This window comes from Lagenorhynchus albirostris, chromosome 9 (assembly GCF_949774975.1).
Source record: "Lagenorhynchus albirostris chromosome 9, mLagAlb1.1, whole genome shotgun sequence".
NCBI classification, from domain to species: Eukaryota; Metazoa; Chordata; class Mammalia; order Artiodactyla; family Delphinidae; genus Lagenorhynchus; species Lagenorhynchus albirostris.
The window spans coordinates 103,687,627-103,708,967 of NC_083103.1; the positions used below are offsets into that span (position 1 = coordinate 103,687,627).

At 38.2% G+C, this 21,341-nt stretch overlaps 1 protein-coding gene across 1 annotated transcript in view; it reads right to left on the minus strand.

Annotated features, from left to right (window-relative positions):
- Positions 1 to 21,341, minus strand: part of ARHGAP32 (Rho GTPase activating protein 32) — a 269,873-nt gene that overhangs the window by 239,883 nt on the left and 8,649 nt on the right. The gene's annotated exons all lie outside the window — the stretch shown is intronic.

Consider the following 21,341-nt stretch of genomic DNA (forward strand, 5'->3'; position numbering starts at 1 on the left):
CCCTGCCCCAGCCCCAAGGTCACAAGGCTCTAGAATGCTACAGCCAGGATCTGAATAACAGCAATCCTTACTCCAGACCACACTATTACCTGTGATTTCAGCTTTTTAAAAAATCTTACTGCTTTTTCAGATTATAAAAATAATACCTGTTCACTGCCAAAATTCTGCGAACTATAAAAAAATACAAAGAATATTAAGAACTATCTGAACTCCTACCATGCTTATATCTTAGTGAATTTTTTTCTTTATAAAATAGAAAAGTTGCAGGGTTTTTTTTTATTATTACGTTAAATTACAAATTAATATATAGATACACTCTCATTGTTAAAAGTCAAGTAGGAGTCAAAGTAAGCCTTTTATTATCTCCAGTTCCAGTCATTATTAACAGTTTTACTAAAAAGACTTTTCTTTATGCCTGTACATGCTTATATACAAATTAAAAATGGTTCATTTAGTGTATTTTCATAAACATTTTTCTGTGCATGTGTGTGTATTATTCTGTACCTTGCTTTTCTGCATCTTATGTGGCTTGATGATCTTTCCAGATCTTTTATATACAGGGCTGACTCATGCTTTTTAATTTATTTATTTATTTATTTTTTCACTGCGTTGGGTCTTCGTTGCAGTGCGCAGGCTTCTCATTGCAGTGGCTTCTCTTGTTGTGGAGCACGGGCTCTAGGCGCGCAGGCTTCAGTAGCTGTGGCACACAGGCTCAGTAGTTGCGGCTCGTGGGCTCTAGAGTGCAGGCTCTGTAGTTGTGGCACACAGGCTTAGTTGCTCCGCGGCATGTGGGATCTTCCCAGACCAGGGCTTGAACCCATGTCCCCTGCATTGGCAGGTGGATTCTTAACCACTGCGCCACCAGGGAAGTCCCCTGACTCATGCTTTTAAATGCTAGCTTTTGTTTGATAGAGCTCAACTTCTTACAGAGTTCTTCATACCTTTTTCACTTTTATATCATGATTTTCCCTTGTTATTAAATAGTCTTAAGTAATAAAGTTTATAATGGCTAAGTAACATTCTTCTATATGGATATATCATAACTATATTTTGTTGGACATTATGATTTACCAAATTTTCATCATTAGATATAATACTACAATGAGTATCTTTGGTTAAATCTTTAAGATCCTCGAAATGGAATTACTAGGTCAAAGGTAACACTTCAAGGCTCTTGATACATATTCCTAAATTGCCCTTCAGAAAAATCACACCATTTAACACACCCACAGCAGTGTATGAATTCCATTACATTATTTTTGCCTTTTAAAGAATGATTTATTCAAGGAGCAGATGTTTAAAAATTACACTGGGGGGCTTCCCTGGTGGCGCAGTGGTTGAGAGTCCGCCTGCCGATGCAGGGAACACGGGTTTGTGCCCCAGTCTGGGAAGATCCCACATGCTGCGGAGCAGCTGGGCCCGTGAGCCATGGCCGCTGAGCCTGCGCGTCCGGAGCCTGTGCTCCGCAACAGGAGAGGCCACAGCGGTGAGAGGCCCGCGTATCGCAAAACAAAAACAAAAACAAAATTACACTGGGGACTTCCCTGGTGGCTCAGTGGTTAAGAATTTGCCTGCCGATGCAAGGGACACAGGTTCAAGCCCTGGTCCGGGAAGATCCCACATCCCGCGGAGCAACTAAGCCCATGCGCCACAACTACTGAGGCTGTGCTCTAGAGCCCGCAAGCCACAAATACTGAAGCCCATGAGCCTAAAGCCCATGCTCCGCAACAAAGAGAAGCCACCGCAATGAGAAGCCTGCGCACCGCAACGAAGAGTAGGCCCTGCTCGCCGCAGCTAGAGAAAGCCTGCACATAGCAACGAAGACCCAACACAGCCATAAATAAATAAGTGTAAAAAAAAAAATTACACTGAATGCTATAAAATCCATCTTCGAATTTGGCTTAGATCCAAAAAATACCTTATAATTTGAACCAGCAAGTTGTGATTTCTTAGATATTGGTTAAGAGAATTCTAAACCAGTAGACAATAAGTAGACTGGTCCTATCTTGATGAGGCACCACTAAGTAACTCCCAAGGTGATGGTGATAAGATAATGAAGTTAACAGACACTGTTACTTTTATCTGGTTTACAGACTCTCCTTTTCTCAAGCTTTTCTCCCTTAATGAAATATGATGTACTCCAATAACCCTGACTGTAGAATACAATACTGTCAAATGAATCATTTTTCCACCAGCCTACATCACAACATCTTGAAACAGTTTCAGTAAGAGGAAAATGTGCCTTTGAATGTAAAAAACACATGGCAGAAAACAGTAAACTTTTAAAAGTAAGTGGACTATATGAATGCATGTAAATGTATTCATGAAAACACAGAAAACATCTAATTTGCTTAAGCTCAATGTTTAAATGCAACTATACTTTAAAATTATATTTGACAGGAACTTACTGAATGAAACACATCAACAATATATTAATTACATATATTTATAACTAAAATATTATGGAAGAAATAGAGCAAAAAATATGGAGGGTTGAAGACAACAACAAAGGACATTTACCTCAAACATGCCAGTGTGATTACATGCCTCACCCTTGTATTATCTCCACCACAGAAAAGGGAGATAATTTATAGTTTAGGAGAAGTTCTAAACTGACATTACCTTTACAACTACAGTATACTTTTACCTTCTCTAACACCTTTACCATCACTTACACTAATTGGTCTACTTCCAGCTTAACAGCTTTACTCTCAACTGTAGTCATGTCTAATCTTTGATTATCAATGGAGGAAAACAACAAACTCCCCTAGGATATACTGTCACCAAACTGGTTAAGAGGCAACAATGGTCAGTAGATGGTACAATCAGTACTGATTGGTAGTACTGATTGGTACAACAATCAGTAGATGGTACCTGTGCATTTTCAGGATGCTGTCTATGCTAATACACTGCTTTCCGTTAACAGTTTAACTGGCAACTTCTCTCCTCGACACGGGATTCCAACTCATCAAAGATGTTTGCTGAACTGGGCAAAATATTGATCACCATTGCAAATTAGTTATTCTTCTTAACCAAACAAACACAGTAGAGTGAATCAAATACTCCAGGAAAACAATAGGAACAAACTCTTAGATTATAAATAGCAGAACAGGTCTTCCAAATCCAACTGTGTAAGAGAAACAAGGTTCAAGTGTATCTGTGCTTGAATTAAAGGAAGGATATACCACCAGTAAGTAATATAACTGACTTTGCCAGCATGCCTAGAGGTAAATGACTATCAGGTCTGAAAGAACTGCAGTCTTTCTTGGAGGCTGTCTCCTTGATGTAATGATGCTGCCATCAGTTAAAGCATCAAAGCTTTGTAAATGCCACTCCCTCTACACAGCATGCTTTAGCCTCTCGCTAGGCCAAACTCTAAGCCCAACCAGGGAAAAGCACCTAGGGAAACTCCCTGAATACCCATAGGGGCATCTCAGTAAAATTATTCTGGCTCCAAAATGAAGGAAGAATGAGCTGGAATGGAAAAGTTTCAGGTAGAGAGAGCAGTAAGGAGGCTGCTGCAGTAACTGAAAGAGAATACCTATCAGATGTAGCAGTGGAGATGGCAAGAGGCAGACAAACTTGACATTGGTTTAAAAGGTGTAAAAGTAGAACTACACAGATAAATCAAATCCAGGTGTGCTTTGCAGGAAGGAACTGGAGAGCCAGAGGGTAAGTTAAGAAGACAGAGGGAGGATCTTAGGAAGACAACAGGGAAAGGAAGGGGCACCAAACCTACACACCTCTGAAAAAGACTGGTCCTAATCTTGCCCTCCTCCTCCTGGACACCTAGGGAGTGGCCACCTAAATTCTGTCAGATAGGGATCCATCCCTCTCCCTGTTCATTACCTCACTTTGCTTCTTAAACAGGAACTTGTGATATATGGAGACAGATCTTATCTATGAATAAGGACATACTCTTGATACCAAATATGGCCACAGTCTATGGATAGGTAACTATACACATTCTCATTATTTCCCAATCCAAGCAAAAAGAGCAGTAGATAAGGAAACGTGATACAGAAAGAACGTGCAGTGCACGTTAATTTTGAGTGCCTGTTTCCAGGAGCACTCAGAAACAGAGCCTTAATATTTTCAGACAGAATATGCTCTGCACAGAGTGCAAACGGCTAAATCCAGCTACGTTACACACTATTAACTAATTACATGTTGAGGAAAAATGGTCCACAATATGTAAAAGTCTGATACTAATCTATTGTTCTAGAAACTTTATCCTTAACTGGGGCAGAAGGCCTGAAAACTCACAGGGCAATCAAAAATCACTTACTCATAAAAACAGAGTAGATTGGTGGTTGCCAGGGGCTGGGGGGTAGAGGAAATGGGGAGATGTTACTCAAACAGTACAAACTTCCAGTTATAAGATGAGTTAGTTCTGAGGATCTAATGTGCAGCATGCTGACTCCAGTCAACAATACCGCACTGTACACTTGCAAGTTGCTAAGAGAGTAGATCTTAAATATTCTCACCATAACAACAACAACAAACATGTAATTTTGAGAGGTAAAGGATGTGTTAACTAACCTTACGTGGTAAACATTTTGCAATGTATATGTGCGTCAAATCATCACATTAAACTTACACAATATTACATGTCAATTATATCTCAATAAAGCTGGAAAAAAATTATTTCTTTTTACCAGTAGGCAAACACACCACATTATAACCCAGAGTTATACAACTCTAGCTGGAAACTTCTGTGATGGCAGGTAACACACCTATTTTGCTCATCTTTGTATTGCCAGAGCTTACAAAGTATTTGAAAATCAATATGCACTCAGTAAGTACCTGTTCAAAAATGCTGCCACGGAGATCTTTAGGCAAAAATCTGTATCAGACCTGCTAACAGAGGTGAACTGCCTACCACATGGTTGTACAAATGGACTGCTGCCAGGGATCTGAGCAGATTTGGGTTGGTTAGTTATTCTAACTCATGAAGGATATAATTATGCAACTTTTAACTATTCAAGCTTAATTATATTAAAATTACATTATAAATGAAATGGTATATTCTTTATTTGTAATTAAAAGCAAATAGGTGGGGTTAGAGCCTTATGTGCCTAACTCACATTCAGTTCAATTCCAACTTCTGAAACAAACATGAACCCTTGTAACCCACCATTTATTAATTGAGAGAGGAATTAAAAACTCATGCAGCACACATGTATACAGATCTCTGATCGTCTGGCCCCCGAGTTTAAAAACTAGAAAGAAAGTTCTCCAAAGGTACTGTAATAATTCATATATTTTCAACTTCCCAAGACAGTCTCAATTTTAAATACAGTTGGACCTTGAACAATGCAAGGGTTAATCAGCATATAATTTATAGGCGCCTCCCACCCCTGCATCCGCAGATTCAACCAATCACAGACCACGTAGTGATGTAGTATTTACTACTGGAAAATATCCACATGTAAGTGGACCCACACAGTTCACACCTGCACTGTTCAAGGGTCAACTCTGACGTACCATACATGATGACATGTGTCATATGGGAATGTGGAATGCACAGTCACTGTCACCAGAAGGCCCCTACTTCCCTGACTCCTTCCCATTCTCCAACCCCCAAAGAAAGTAAGTTATGAATGACTCATTTTGAAGAAAAATAACTAATATTTTAGTTGAAAAAATTATGATTTCCCCCAATTGATTCAACATGAAATGGAAGGGGAAAAGAAGGCAGGATACTGAGGAGAAATTTCTTCCAACTGTGACAATATCACATTGTGACTAACAAAGATTACTGCCTTTAAATGTCAGGCACAGATGATTCAGTCCTCCAGATGGATTCGTCTTATTTTTATTTTACTATTCCTGTTTCATCTTTTTGCTTCAAAAATCCCAAACACAGTATCTACAGAGTTGGTCATAATAAACAAAACAGCTGATTACTTACAAATGAGAAAATTAAGCCTCAGTGCAATTAAATATACACATTTGAACTAAATATTTGATTACTGCACACAGCAGTGATTTATGCTAAAAGCGAGCACTGAGTTTAAATGTGATGAATAATTTAATTCATCACATTTTCTGTTTACTCAATAAACAGAAAAGAAATTGTTTTCTGTTTACTCAATAAATCTGAAAATCCACTAAGAGGTTAGAGGTCCTAACTGGGTCCTCTTGACAGCTAAGTAGATTAAGCCAGTATTTCAGTCGGCTGGTTGAGGGATGTGTATGGTAGAGGGTGGAAGGCATACAGAATGAATATTGACTCCATATAACCGGTTGACAATCACCAGTTAGCTAAGGCCATCTTAAAGAAGAACAAAGATGGTAAAGAACTTAACACTAACAGTTAACAAAACCCATTACAAAGCTATAATAATTAAAACAGTATGCTACTTGCACAAGGGTAGAAAAACTGACTGATGGAACAGAATAGAATCATGTCCAGAAACAAGCCACACATCTGGTTACCTGATTTAAGACAAACGTAACGCTGTAGTGGAGGAGAAAGGATAATCTTTTTAGCAAATGGTGCTGACTCCACTACATAACCATATGGAGAAAAATGTTTTGTGACCCCCTTCCTCATATCTAGACAAAAGTCAATTCTAGATGGAGGGAAGATCTACGTATAACAGGTAAAATAATGAAGTTTTTTAGAAGAAAATATAGATCATCATCTTTGTGACGCTGGAGTAGGCAAAGATATTTTTTAACATTACCCAAAAAGCACTAACCATAAAAGAAAATCTGATAAATTGGATTATATAAAGACCTATTCCTCAAAAGACAATTAAAGAGTGAAAGAGCAAATCACAGAATAGGAAAAGGTATTCACAATACAAATATCTGACAAAGGACTAGTATCCAGAATATAAAAAGGACTCTCACAAACAGTAAGAAAAGACCTACAACTCAATAGAACATGGGCAAAAGACAAACAGGCACTTCACAAAATACACACCCACCAGAATGACTAGGTTAAAAGCAATGACAAATCAAATGCGGATGAGAAGGCAGAGGAGCTAAAACTCTCAAGCACTGATACCCTATGATCCAGCAATTCCATTCCAAAGTACATACCCAACAGAATATTTACATATGTTTACCAAAAGAATGTTCTTAGCAGCAGTATGCATAAGTCAAGACTGGAAACAATCCAAATGCCCACCAACAGTTGATGAGATAAATAAGCTGGGATATAGTCACACAATGGGATGCTACACAGCAATGAGAATGAATGACCTATAATTATATATAACAATATGGACAAATCTCACAGAAATGCTGAGCAAAAGAAGCCAGACACAAAAGAGTACATTCTGTATGATTCCATGTATATACAATACAAATACAGGCAAAAACTAATGTATGCTGTTAGAAGGATACTGATAATCCACGAGGGCAATAGAGGAACCTCTTTGTTTCTTGATCAAGATGCTGGTTACATAGATATGTTCAGTTTGTGAAAAGTCATAAGGCTGTAAATGTATGATCTGTGCACTTTCCCTGTATGTACATTACACCTGAATAAGTTTTTTTTTTTTAAAGGGAAATGGTCTCCACAGTTAACCTTGGTATGGAGGGAGATCAGGTCATCAGTCAGATTCCTGACTGTGCTATAACTACCTGAAATCCTCTCCATTCAGAGGGAGCTCCAGCAGTTTCACTATAGATTATGTAGCCAAATGAAGCCAGGAACTAAAATGAAAGAGAGGATGAAGTGACAGTGGGTGATGCTAGACTATTTATGAATACTTCCTCACATTTCCTCAGACCTCCTTGGTAACCAATATCCATCCAGCTGGATATCCAGCTGGTCCAATCAAGTCTAAAAGACAGAAATAATTCCAAAACTCCCAAGGTCTTCCGGATTTGAAGTTAGATAAAATCCCTTGTTAAATTATAATGAGACGATTTCAAATCTCCAGGAAGCAGATTATAACGGGCATGTAAATAATTATATCAGTTAGGAATAATGTTCTGATGCATGTAACAGGAAGCCTAAAATTATACTGTTTTAAGCAAGACAGGGGTTTACTCTTCTCGTCAAATGGAAGTGCACAGAGGCACTTGCTGACACTGGTTTGGCAGCTTAGGAATACATGGGGGAAGATCTCTGTAAATCTCCTGGCTTTCCTCTAAAGGCCTCTAGAATACTGGTCTAGCCCCAGGCATGGTGTCTGATTTCTACGCAGGAGGAAAAAAAACAGGTAAAAGGGCTTTCTAAAGAACTTCATCCAGAAATTTCTGCCTATCCAGAAATTTCTGCCTACATCTCACTGACCAGAACTATGTTACATGGCTGCTCGGGCTGGAAAGGAGGCTAAGAAATGTATAGTTTTTTTAGCTAGGCCTACTTCTACTTCTAGCAAAACTTTATAAGTTCTATTAGAAAGGAAACATGGGGAAATGGATATCAGATAGGCAATGAGGAATCTCTGCCATAGCTATGATGAGTACTTGATGTTTTTACTAATACTGAATATACTTTTTTAATCTAGCAATTTACAAGTTTGTGGCTCATGGCACTAGAGGCAATGTTCTGTGGTACAACTCCGGCAACTCTTTTTCCGAAGCATTTTTCATACTATTTCCCACAGGAAGAAATCTTAAAGTTCAGGCCCTGTAACATCACAAGGCCAGGCACACCCACCATTTCTCCAGCTAGCAGCTAAAGATCAATGTCCAGATTGTTTTCCTTTCATATTTCAATTTTAATCTTTTAAACCAGAAGTTACAAAAAAGTTGAATGACGTTTTCTAAAATACTCAGTTCTTAGATGTAGCAATAACGAATCCGAAAAAAAAAAAAAAGCACTTCTTAAATTCTAAAGAGAGTATTTATTTCCTGACAAATTTTTTTCAGAATGAACAGTGAATTCTCATTCTGCCCTTTTCTGACCTAAAGCATTATTCACCATTCAACCAAATTAACTTTAATTAGCATCTGTCATCTCATAAACATGGCACTTTTCTGCTGAAATACAGTTATCAGAACACAAACATTTCCTCTCGATGTAACAGATGTGAATAATGCTATATTCAACCAGTATTTCCCATATTCTTTAGTCCTCCTCTTTATCCTTCCCCTGAATAAACCATCCATTTTAATAAAATAAAGTGGACTATTCAAAAAATTATTTTCATCCAAATCAGTAACAATACATTTACTGGAAGATTTTTAAAGGGGAATATTCAATTCACTAAATGTTACGTTGCAATTTTCGAGCAGTCTATCAAATATATTCTCTATTTTGTGCAAAGGTTTGCTTGTTCTCTCTTAAACAACTATCACATTAAAGTTTACACTAAGTTCAATACATATCACAGGAAAGACTTTAAAACAAAGCAAAACTGAATAAAAAATATACATCAATTAACCCAAGGAAGTTGAATTTAATTTTTTGTACTCTTCGAAACATTTAAGGATTTTCTCCTCTACAGGATGCCTCCAGTTTCTCCTATTTCCTTTAGCTGGGATCTGAGAGGCTCTTACCTGCAGCTGTCTGTACCTCCTCTGCTCTCTCTTCAGCCCCGCCCGTCTCCTAGCACCCACTCTTCACCTACCCTCCTTTAGGTCTCAGCCACAGTCTTCTCCGTGCTACATCTCTGCCTCCAGAGGAGCTGGTCTCCAGGATAAACATCTGGAGGCCGTGCTCATCTTAGGCAATTTAAACAGTCCTAACAAGAGTCTGAAGAACTTCTGGCAGCAAACTGTCATATTTCCGGCTTCCCTGGTGGCGCAGTGCTTAAGAATCCGCCTGTCAATGCCAGGAACACGGGTTTGAGCCCTGGTCTGGGAAGATCCCACATGCCGCAGAGCAACTAAGCCCTTGTGCCACAACTACTGAGTCTGTGCTCTAGAGCCTACGAGCCACGACTACTGAGCCCGTGTGCCACAACTACTGAAGTCCACACACCTAGAGCCCGTGCTCCACAACAAGAGAAGACACTGCAATGAGAGGCCCGTGCACCATAATGAAGAGTAGCCCTCGCTCACCGCAATGAGAGAAAACCCGCACGCAGCAATGAAGACCCAATGCAGCCAGAAATAAAACAAATACATTTATTTTAAAAAATTGTTATATTTCATAACAGTAGCTGATAAATCAAGACTCAAGGCTAAACCTCCTAAGTAACTTTCCATAAGAGTGTGATGAACAAAATTCTCCAAGTAGCAATAAGAATTTATGTTAAACTTCTGGTAAATCAGGATTTTAACATATACATAAAGACATTTAGAAGAGTTATCATAACTACCATACTCATTTTTCCCACCTTAACTCTTACCACTTACAGAGACAAAGCTCCTCCTAAAGTCAGAGACTCAATCCCAATGGCCCCGGTTAAGCAATATGACCACATATATCATAACCAATAAACCAAACCATGGTGCTGACCACTGATCAGAAAGAGAACTACCCAAAAGTATACGAAAAGAAATACACAAATGCATTATTGATGGGAAAGAGGAACTACCTCAAAGCACATGCACTATTCAATGGTGAATCAGTGCATTAGTTTCAAATATAAACTTCCTGCTTTATCAATCATGGGTGAGAGATATGCAACAACGTAAGCCAGAGGCAGCTTTTCACCGAAATGATAATACTAGTATTGATTCCTTAGTCTTTCCAAGGACAACAGACTTGAAATAAAACCTTGTTATCTAAGCCCAGTTTGAACACTGGCTAGTGCAACCAAGACTCAAAGGCCGAGCTACTCTATATTTGCAAAAGAGATGCTGCATTTATGGTATTCTCATATTGAGAGATATTACCAGATTTTTATTAACCACCTTGGGATAAAGGAAAAAAAACACTACTGCAGATACCATTATTCCTACTTTCTCACACAAAAAAATAACACTTTTCCTGTGCCCACTCATTCATTTCACAAATATTTATAGGTTTCACTGACTGAATAATGCCCAACCTTTAAACGATGTAAAAAAGCAAGCTAAGGAATTAGTGTGACCCAGATACAGAAGGACTTTTCAACCAGAAGAGCTGCAGGATAGCTTTTACGAAGAAGATAACAAGAACTGCAGAGGAAGAAACCACGAGCATCTACCAGATTAGTCAATGCATAAAGCGGGAGTAATTAACACTGCCATTTTTGTATGCGGAGACAATATTTTTATAGAGACTATCAGTTTGGGATATGAATATCTACTTAGATTTAGGTGTGTGGACATGAGATTGCTCTGGGACTAATAAGAATTTCTTCCAATTAAGCTTTTTGTTTTTTGGGTTTGTGCTTGTTTTTCTGGAGGAGGGTCACTCAACAATTCCATAGAAAGCAAGGGAAAAGCACATCCCAAGTCTACTGGCAGCTTTTCCCATCCTCAAACAATTCCTTGTTCAGATGCACAGCCACAGAAGTTCAAAGGTCACTGGCGTCTTTGTACTCAGTCCCATGGTAGTTACAAACAAACTTTTGTCCCCATTCCTTCAATGACATGGGCTGCAACAACTACACTGACTGAAATTTTACATCTGAGGCCTGCATGTGCATTACTTAACTGAAGGGCCATAGTATTTCATTTACGCTTCAGCCATAAATTATTAAATCTCTTTTGTGAAATAAAATAATGTATTTACCTGGGCATAAATGAATGTTGATTCTAGCCAAACACAAAGAACATCACTGACAGTAATGGTCTTACAATTTCTTGTCATAATTATCACACTTCCTATAACATGATTTAGTAAAGCTTTTGTTAAAGACTTTTTCAGGGTTTTTCTCATCCTTGTTGCCTTTCTCTATTTTAAATCATACCCACATGATAAAAAGTAAAGAAATTTATTATGGGCTTTTATACAGAGTTATAAATCTAAAAGTTCTCTCTTAAAATGTGACAATAAATATATCTAAATAAGAAATCTCAAAGTTATAAAATTTATTTTAAAAAAAAGAGTCTAAAGAATATATGTTTGAAAAATAGTATAAATACAGTATTATAATTTAGAATACAAGTAGTTTTACCTTTATGCATATACTTTAACAACTCTTTAAGCACAGAAGTCAAACATTTCATTGTTAAAACTGTCCATTTAAACCAATTTTTAAATAAATTCCTACTACTTTCATGTGCTAATAACAGCAACCTCCAAAATCTATTCTCATACAATACTTTTATTATAGCTGAATAATTAATCAAAATATAATTACCCAAAAAATTAACCAGTAAGTAATCCAAAAAGGAATTACATAAGCATCTTTGGGGAAAAAAAAAAGTTTTAGCAGCAGAGCTGCTAAATGAACACAAATCAACTGAAGCATGATGCTGCAAGGACTCTGCCAGTACAAAGATAAGAGGCAGTTTCCTCCACAAAGAAAGCTTTCCAGAACTGTTTCTAACTAAGGCAAACACTGTGGAAGGCTGAAAATACTTCTGAAAACTTACTGAGCCTCCAACAGTGTGCTAAACACCATACTCCTCAGAGCAAATGGGTCCAAGATCACAATGTTTTTAATTTTAATGAGCATGCAATGGAAAGGAATACAGCTGAGAGAAGCAAAAAGAACGAAATGCATATACAAAGATCACAGAAATACAGAAATATTGTTGAGATGGAGTATAAGGTGGTTCTGGACAGGGCTAAACAAAGGAAGAGGGTCTAAAGGAAAGGAAAAGTTATTCCAGATCTTGTTGCATGAACTTCAGTAACTCAGAAATACTTCTAAACCACTAGGGCCTTTATCAGCTCATTTAACCAAGCATTTCTTTTTTTCTACTTCTACTAAAGTCCTTAATCCTAAACACTAAGAATATCATAATATTTTTCATAACACTAATCTAGCTAAGACTAAGCTAAAGGATTTTCTAAACCTCTTCTCCTGTTTCAGACCTTCCCTTTCTACCTTCCAAGAGGTTAGCCTATATAAACAGATCAGCTCCAGTTACGTGAACTCAGTTCTCGATATGCTGAAGCCCAGGCCCCTGTTTTGATTAGACAGTAATGCTAAAAGAAAGAAAACCAGTAAAAACCAAGCATTTTTTTCTGTTTCCACCTCTTCCTATGCTAAGCAAGCAGGTAATGAGGAATTCACCAAATAGTTTTCAAGACATACTCTTAAGCAAATAAATGTATGAAAACTGCTTCCTACGAGGAGCAAAGAGCTGATAAGCAACTTGTTCTGTTTATTGAAGTAACTTAGACTCTAAACATGTCTAGGAATCTAAAATGATTCCTAGAATATTAATGGTGCAAAGAAAAAAAGGGAAAACTGATTATATTAGAATCTTATTTAGCAGGAAATTAATATGCTACTAGCAATGATATATAAAAATTCCTATAGAAAAAATATTCAAATTCTGAGGATTTTTATAACTAAACGTATTGATGTTTATGGCTAGCCGTTGCCATATCACCGTATGATAAATGAAGATGGCGCTTCATATAAACAGGGAAATGGGGACTTCCCTGGTGGTGCAGTGGTTAAGAATCCGCCTTCCAATGCAGGGGACATGGTTTGAGCCCTGGTCTGGGAAGATCCCACATGCCACGGAGCAGCTAAGCCTGTGAGCCACAACTACTGAGCCTGCGCTCTACAGCCTGTGAGCCACAACTACTGAGCCCGTGAGCCACAACTACTGAAGCCCGTGAACCTAGAGCCCGTGCTCCACAACGAGAACCTACTGCAATGAGAAGCCTGCGCACCGCAACGAAGAGCAGCCCCCGCTCACCGCAACTAGAGAAAGCCCGTGCGCAGCAACGAAGACCAGATGCAGCCAAAAATAACTAAATAAATAAATTTATTTACTTAAAAAAGAAACAGGGAAATGTCTGCCTTTCACACACAAATTAAGAGAAAATATGGAAATCTAACAAAATGTTCACAAACAATATTTACTTATGACAGAATAAATCGAGCATGCCACAAAAACTAAATAGAATTAAAATATACTTTTTGAGCTTTTAATTTTTCTTCAATTTCAAAAAAAGTTTATACTGTACTATATTCAATATTATTCTAGCTGTCTTTTTTTTTTAATTTCTAACAATATAGATAGCAAAAGAAAATCCCTACTTTTTAATCCCCTACAAATCCACTTCTAATAGATAGGTAGTAAATATCTACTGAATGAATGCTGAGTTATTAGTTTAACCAAATTTACAAATAAACAGCTGTAAAATCTGGCTAAACCTTCTATTTTAAAACCATTTCAAAATACAGTTTACACACTTAGGGAAGTTTTTAAAACATCAGGTCAGAATGTATCCCTACAGGACAGAACAGTTGAACATGCATACGGGAACCTGTTTGTTTTCCCAAATGTATCAACAACAAAGTCAATTCTTAAACACTACCTTCTAAATACACTAAAAAAGAAAAAGAGCATTTTTTTAATCTGATTAAAAAATGGGCAGAGGACTGAATAGACATTTTTCCAAAGAAGACAAACAAGTGGCCAACAGGTACATGAAAAGGTGCTCAATATCACTAATCATTAGGAAAATGCAAATCAAAACCACAATGAAATATCACCTCACACCTGTTAGAATGGCTGTCCTCAAAAAGACAAGAGACAACGAGTGTTGGCAAAGATGTAAAGAAAAAGGAGCCCTTGTGCACTGTTGGTGGAATGTCATTTGGTACAGCCACGATAGAAAACAATATGGAGATTTCTCAAAAAGTTAAAAACAGAACTCCCACCTGATCCAGCCATCCCACTTGGGTATATATCCAAAGGAAATGAAATCACTATCTTGAAGAGCAGCACTATTCACAATAGCCAAGACATGGGAAGAACCTAAGTGTCCATCAATGGATGAATGAATAAAGAAAATGTGGTATATATACAGCAGAAGATTATTCAGCCAAGCAAAAAAAAAGAAGGAAACAATATGTAACAATATGAATGGACCTTGACAAACACTGTATGTTCTCACTTCTATGTGGAACCAAAAAAAAGCTGAATTCATAGAAATAGAGAGTAGGATGGTGGTTGCCGGGGGCTGGGGTGGAGGAAACTGAGAGATGTTGGTCAAAAGGTACAAACACCCAGCTATAAAATGAGTATGTTTTCTGGGGATCTAATGTACAGCATGGTGATTACATTTAACAATACTGTATTATACACTTGAAAGATATTAAGGGAGTAGATCTTAAATGTTATCACCACACCAAAAAAAAAAAAATGGTAATAGCCTGTGGGGATGGAGATATTAACTAATCTTATTGTGGTAATCATTTTGCAATATATACTATATCAAATTATCAGCTTGTACATCTTAAACTTTTACGTTACACGTCAACATTTCAATAAAGCTGCGAAAGCTTTAAAAAAAAGAGTATGCAAGAAATCAAACAAAACCTTTTCCAACACTTGTATTATATAGCCCGAATAGGAGTATTTCTTATTGTTGCTAAATTTAAAATATCACCAGCTATACCAAGTTTCAAGCATCTTGGGCTTTGCAAAATTACTTAATGCCATTGCACAGTAATTAAGTAATGATTACAGCTTTAGAAAAGAGTAGATTTCATTATACATACAGTTAATTCATGGGAGACACTCCATTAGGAAAAAGAACTTTTTAAAAAAAAGAGTGATTCGTTTTTTGAAGACCTTACTTTATCTAATAAGAATGCTGAAACCCAAAATTACTATCTTCCAAACTTAACAAATGCTGCTGACATACTTAAAATCAAATCTCAAAGAATAAAATTCTTACAACTAGCTACACAAATTCTGGTATCCTTATCAATGTCAGTATCTTAAAATACAAGATCTAAATTAGCCTTAAGATCTAAATTAGCCTTCAGTATCTTAAAATACAAGATCTAAATTAGCCACCATAGGACACAGAAAAATGAGATATCTTTTGACACTAACCCTTAGATCCTGAGTATAAAAATGAAAAGTCAGTCTGAGCCAGCTGTTAGGCTATTAAATTAGCCCCGCATCTCAGCACTAAGGAAGTCAAGACTTTCTCATATTAACTCTCTAGCCAACTTTGCATAGAGAAAAATGGTTCTCCATAATCACAAGCTGAACCTCAAAGATACCTAAATAAGCTAGTATTTTTCACACTGACAGCCATGGAAGAGCTTCAGATGTTTTGCAAACATTTGATTTGAAGGTGTTCCCATACATCATTACCTATTCTTAAAACGATAACAGGCAGAAATTTTAAAACCATAATAGGCACATGTTTTCAACACAGGGGAAACCACAAATTCATGAATTTGTGCTATAATCAATTAGCAAAAATAGGTAAATATTATACACTGATTTTTTTAGATGAATATATAATAACAAAATACTAATTATCATTAAAATCCTGGAGGTCCACCTATGATTTTGTTTGAGGGGGAAAAAAGAAAGGGTTTTATTGCTAGAAAAGTTTGAAAAAAATCACTGACTTAGTGCATGGAGTTGGCAACCTATCAGAACTGGGATGCAAACACAGTAACTGGGTTACTGACACTTAATTCTCCTGGGAGAAGACTACAACACAAAAAGAGACCTCACAACCCTAAAAACCTCCTTCATCTTACTGTACCAAATATAGATTACTTTGCGGTAAACATTTTTTTTCATGTATTAGTATTATCTATCAGTCATATCTCAGTATCACCTCATCTATAAAATCAGTAGGAGTACTTGCATATATAGGCAAATGATTTCCAACAAGGGTACCAAGACCATTCAACTGAAAAAGGATAGTCTTTTCAACACTGGTATTGGGGAAAACTGGATATCCACATGCAAAAACAAAAAAAAACTGGACCCTTATAAGATACAGAAAATTTAACTCAAACTGGAGTAAAGATCCAAATAAAAGAGCTAAAACTATAAAACTCTTATAAGAAAATGTAAGGGAGAAACCTCAGGACACTGGATTTGGCAATGATTTATTGGATATGACACCAAAAGCAAAGGCAACAAAAGACAAAATAGATAAGCTGGACTTCATCAAAATTAAACACTGCTGTGCATTACAGGACACCATCGACAGAGTGAAAGGCCACCCACAGAATGGAAGAAAATATTTGAAACCACGTATCTGGTAAGAGATTGGTATCCAGAATATATAAAGAACTCCAACAAGTCAACAACAACAAAAATCCTGATTTTAAAAAAATGGACAGGGACTTCCCTAGCGGTCCGGTGGTTAAGACTCTGCACTTCCACTGCAGGAGGCATTCGATCCCTGGTCGGGGCACTAAGATCCGACAGGCCGCATCGTGCGGCCAAAAAAATAAAAATTAAACATGGACAAAGAGGGGCTTCCCTGGTGGCGCAGTGGTTGAGAGTCTGCCTGCCGATGCAGAGGACACAGGTTTGTGCCCCCGTCCGGGAAGATCCCACATGCCACGGAGCGGCTGGGCCCGTGAGCCATGGCCGCTGAGCCTGCGCGTCCAGAGCCTGTGCTCCGCAACAGGAGAGGCCACAACAGTGAGAGGCCTGCGTACCGCAAAAAAAAAAAAAAAAAAAATCATGTTCTAATGTCACTGACAACCTGTTCCCAAGCAGGGAGTAGGAGAAACTATCTCTGATCCATTCTAGCACCTATCACCATGATGCTGTTGGCTAAATACACACACACACATTCAAAGTAAAACCTTGACTACTTAAAACCTTTAGAGCAGGGTTTCTCAACTTGGCACTACTGACATTTAGACCAGATAATGGAGGGGCCGGGGGGTGTGGTGAGGGGGCCTGTCCTGTGCATGAGTAACAGAGAATTACTTATTCCAAATGTAAGAATATAAATCTGGGAAACATCCCTTTCTCAGCTCAAGTTAAATGTTTAGAAATCATTTCACATTATTTATAGACTAGTACTGAGGAAAAGCACAGGTACTTTGAGGTTAAACAGACCTAGATTTGAATTATGAATCAATCCAGCACTTAGGTAACATGAGTAAGTGAGGTTACTGAGGTTTAAATAAAATAACTTTTGTAAAGATCAATACAAAATGGGCACTAAATAAAAAGGGAAGTGAATTTACACTTACATGCCAGAACTTTTTTTTAATCATAACTGGTTTAGGAAAGAAAGATTTCTAAAATGTATTGCACATTTTCCTGCTTTAATGTAATCTAACCTTTTATAAACAATGCAGGGTGACCATTTCAGACAAACGTCACTGTAACAACTAAATAGGACACTAATTTAGGGAAGAAAGCTATCAAAATGCATAACACACAATTAAGTTGCAAGACACTGGATGAATTGTTTGAATCTGATACAAATGATACCATTTAACAGAGATTAAATATCAAGCTGAGTCTTCAGGTCAAAAAGTAACAATAAAGGGAAACAACATAACAGAAGTTGGGACAGAAAAACCCTAAAAAAATGTAATTGCCTGCATGCCCTAAATAAACCAGAAGTGATAGGCTGTCCAAAAAAAAAAAAGTGCAAGAAAAAGAATTTGGGTTAGTAGAGAGAATATACCAGAATGAGTCAGAAGAATGTAGTTCTAGTTTCGACTGCCCTACTTGAGTAAGAACGTGTAGCTAGATTAAGCCACTTAACCTGGACCTATATCCTCATTAATAAGAAGGGCACAAACCTACTTTGACACCTCCAACATCATCAGGCAGACCAAATATTAATGTTGCTAAAAATGCTCTCAAAGCTGTATGTAAACACGTTATACCATGAGACCTGCTTAGTCACCACACAGCAGTCTAGAGCAGGGTTTCTCAGCCTTTTGCCCTGAGGACACATACAGAAAATGACAGTACAGATACAGGCACACAGCAGTAAGTAAGCCGTGCCGCTGTTGGCCAACAGTGATCAGCAGAAGCTCTTCCACTCTGTCACTGATAATCCTCTCTGAGGAGCAAGGCCATCAGTATTTCTGCCCTATCTGTAACACATTCAGAGTGCTGTCTGGCACACTGGTTAGGAAGCGCTAATTAAATGCGATGTCTAATTTGGAACACTTGTAAAAGGGAATTTAACTTTTTCTACAATTACCGGCTCTGGGAAACAGAATCAAGAGTAGAGTCTGACGATGACAGAACAGTAATACCTTGGACCTAAGCAATAAAGCCCTGTCCTAGGCCTGGACCTTTGAAGGGCCATGCACTGGCCTCCCTCTGACCACACCCTTGACCATGCATGGGGCCAGCTGATCTCAGGACCTAAAAGGTATGCCCAACTGCAGCCTACACCCCCAGCCCTCATTTTGCAAGGACCCCAGAATTTCCTGGCTACTTCTAGGCTTTGCTCAGGTCTCTTCCCTGAGTGAGTTGATCCTCCCAACGGCAGATGACCCCACCATCGGTATTTATATCGCTGGGTCCAAGGGATGATCAAAGAGCTGCTGTCTGAAAGGTGAACGGGGATGCACGGATTCGAGAATCCACATATGTGCACATGCAAAAAGTCCCTCATGCAAGGAACCTGGAGGGAGAATGGAATCTTGGGTTGAAGGCTGGGTCTTTGCCCTTTACCATGTTCTGGAGCAGAACTCAGAGGAATCTGAAAATTCCCTGTTTGACCCTGAGTTAGGTCATTATGAAGTTTTCTTTATTAAGGTAGGCAATGGAACATCTGTATCAGTTAGCTTGATTAATAACTTGTAAATAGCTCCTGGAACAGGAGCTAAAAATCTTAGGCATATGAGGAACAGTTGAAGAAAATAAGTACATTTAGCCTGGAAAGAGAAAAAGTTGGTGGGAAGATCAAAGAACCAGCCATTTTTCCATGACAGCTGAAGGCCATCATGTGAAAAACAGAGCAGATCTGTGTGGTGTTGGAAATGCAGGCAGGTACATTCCACTCTAATATAATGAGGAATTTTTAAAAATAAGAACTCCTTTTAAAAAGAACTGGGCAACAACAAGGTCCTACTGCATAGCACAGGGAACTATATTCAGTATCCTGTGATAAACCGTAATGGAAAAGAATATGAAAAAGAATGTGTATATATATGTATAACTGAGCCATTTTGCTCTACAGCAGTAATTAACACAACACTGTAAATCAACTATACTTCAATTAGAAAAAAAAAAGAACTGGGCTGTCAGGTGAGTAACTGAGTTTTCAGGCACTGAAAATACAGAGGCAGAGGGTATGTGCTTCTCTTCCAAGGAAAATGTAGAAGAAACTCTGATACTGGGAAAAGGTAAAACTATGTATAACCGGGAGGCCTATGTAACTGCAGTATGAACGTGTAGCTCTATATGCAGAGACAAGTGGTATGAGACACAAGGCAAAATGGAAGTTAAACCCTGAAGTAAAAAATTCCCTACTGTCAGCTTACTCTTGTCATTTGCCTCCTCACAAAAATCGAGGTAAATTCCTCCATCCTACAAAATTAATTACTTAAGACTAAAGCAGCCTTGTCTCAAGGGATTTTTTTCCATCCTCCAGAAAAGCATAACCTTCCCTGCTGCTCTCAGGATGCTCTGATTCATCATTATCACTGAAAACCTTGCCTCCCATCCCCATGGTGGATGGCACCTCTCTGGCATCAACAAATACGTTTCAATAGGAAAGCTAGGGATACAGTACATACCTAGACAGAGCCCATGCCCCTCAAACAGCCTGCAGAACAAGGGATTATAAATGTAAAACGTAAGCAAATAAATAAACTAAAATGAAGAAAATAAAATGGGGTAATATAGAAGAGAAAGACTGGGGTACTGCATGTACACAGTAATCACAAAGGCCTCTCTGGGGTAGGAGAAGGCAGTCACACACAGATCTGAAGGAAGTACATTCCAAGCAAAAGGAACAGCAACTGTAAATCCCTGAAAATGTACATGCTTAGCTTCTTCAAGGGATAAAAAAAGAGCAGCATCCACTATACACCTATTAGAATGGCCTAAATCCAGAACGCTCACACCACCGAGTGCCAGCAAGGATGTGGGACAAAAGGGACGCTCGTCCACTGCTGGTGGCAACGCAGCCACTGTGGAAAACAGCTGGGCAGTTTCTTATGAAACAAAACATACGTTTACCATACAATCCCACAATCACAGTCCTCGGTACTTACCCGAAGGAGCTGAAAACTTACGTCCACAAAAAAACTGCACACGGATTGTTTATAGCAATTTTATTCATAACTGCCAAAACTTGGAAGCAACCAACACGTCCTTTAGCAGGTGAATGGATAAACTGTGGTACATCCAGACAATGGAATATTATTCAGTGCTAAAAAGAAATGAGCTATCAAACCATGAAAAGACACGGAAGAAACTTAGATACACATTACTAAGTGAAAGCAGCCAATCTGAAAAAGCTACATACTGTACGATTCCAACTATAAGACACTGTGGAAACGGCAAAACTATGGAGTCATTAAACAGATCATGATACCCAGGGGTTGGGAGTGGGGGGAGGTGAGGGATGAATAGGCAGAGCACAGGGGGTTTTTAGGGCAGTGAAAACT